The following is a 1,773-nucleotide window of genomic DNA, read 5'->3' as shown; positions in this document are numbered from 1 at the left end:
AAGTCTCCAAAGTACCTAAAGGTGACCCCGCAAAAAATTAAAGAAATTACCAGTGAGAAGTAGCGGAACTGTGGAATGTAAAGAAGTTTTTGACAACCAGTGAAAGAGGCTATGGTACAGAAAGTAGGAACAGTTGGTGTTCACTTTTCACCTCCACTCAGAATATGAAATGGATATTGAACACCATTACTGAAGAGGAAAGAAAGTGCATTTTGAGTACTTTGACAGCCGAGTGTCAATACGCACCGGAGGTATTTGAAGATTCGAAACTACTTGCTGGGTTTTTGAAGCAGTGAAACCAAAACTATGTTAGAAAACAGCAGTTCGGCGTGGTCTGAGAACTGTGTTGATGTAAATTCCATGGGAAGTGCACGAGTACCTTGAGAAAATGAGCAATAAATTTTGGTGTCCAGAGAGTAATTAATGGCACTCCTTTATTGTGGAGTGAAACAGAAAGAAAGGTAGCCATTCCGAGCAACCGGTGCCAAAGTAGACAGATCGGAAGTGACGCGCTAGAAGCAGAAAAAGAAGTGTGACTTTTCCATGAGTTGAAGTAGGAGCCTTACCATCAGCCATGACTAATCTGGGCAATGTCGCACGCCTGTCATATCCCTTATGCTCCTCTTATGGGCCCCGTCTGGAGCTGGGAAGTGTGAAAAAGCCGGCTTGAGCATTTTAAGCTTCGTCCGCTGTTTTGAACACGACCCAGATACACCCAGCTCCATTCTCTGTTGTCATGCATGCACATGCGCTTATTACTCTTGATATTCACGCTCACACTTCCTTATACAGAAGTAATGGGTTTTGTTGTAGGTGGATATTAATGATCCGGCGCCCATAGTTGCATGTGACAGTTGCGTCCCACGAAGGCTTGTGAGCTCAGGTGTGGAAATGTGCATGTGTCCCTGTGTCGCAGAAGTGCGGCCCTGCACTGCCATACATGAAGGGGGAGTGCAGGTTTAGGCTGTATCACTCCCACCCCTTTCCAGCGCCAACCCTCGTGTCGGGACGTAGAACCCAGTCCCTCAGATGCAGCAGTTGTTTTCGCCCGCCAAGATGCCCATTCCTTGGCATTATTGTGAGTCCCTATGCCCCCCCAACCGGAGTGAGGCTTCTCAGATCAGATGTATCGTGCTAGACAAACCGCCCCACGAAAATGCTGGCAACGCGGAAGGAGGAGCAGCAGCACCGCTGTCCGGACCCGTACAAACTCTCGTGGTCCGTCAGCGAAGTGATTCCAGGGGCGTGGGGGGAAGTGTGCCAGGGCACCCAGGTAGTGGTCGGCGGCGCGAGAGAGGACGGGATGGCTGTCGATGGCGGGGGAATGGCGGGGACAAGTGACCAACTGGGAGAAGCGATAGCTCCCTCAAACACCATCTACCTCCTCATCTGTAGGGCCGCTGCAGGCCGTGGCACTACCTTCCTCGCTGCTGTGAGAGAGTATATGGATAGCTAGTTTGCGATTGACTTTAAAAAATAGTGTGATCGGTCTGTTCTCGATTATGTGAGGGCTTCGTTATATATATAAGATGAATGACACACTTCACATCTTCCTTGCGATATGTTACAAGACCACTCAACAGGAGTTACCAAATACAGTATGTGATGTAATGTATATTTTACATTCAAGGGAATTGTTGTTTAAATTTAACTTCGTTCTACAAGTAAGCTTTAAATTTGTATAACAGAATTTTATGTACCTGATATTGTCAATAAAATACTAATCAGCAGTTGTAGTGTACTTTTTGTAAAAGAAAATTTTTATATTTATGA

At 46.4% G+C, this 1,773-nt stretch overlaps 1 pseudogene; it reads left to right on the top strand.

Moving 5' to 3' along the window:
* The window catches only part of LOC119587395, a 3,508-nt pseudogene extending 2,052 nt beyond the window's left edge, over window positions 1-1,456 (top strand).
* Window positions 1,457-1,773: the final 317 nt, after the last annotated feature.

This window comes from Penaeus monodon, chromosome 22 (genome assembly GCF_015228065.2).
Source record: "Penaeus monodon isolate SGIC_2016 chromosome 22, NSTDA_Pmon_1, whole genome shotgun sequence".
In the NCBI taxonomy this organism is placed as follows: domain Eukaryota; kingdom Metazoa; phylum Arthropoda; class Malacostraca; order Decapoda; family Penaeidae; genus Penaeus; species Penaeus monodon.
The sequence above is the reverse complement of the archived record's forward strand: the minus strand, read 5'-3'. Positions and strand labels throughout refer to the sequence as shown.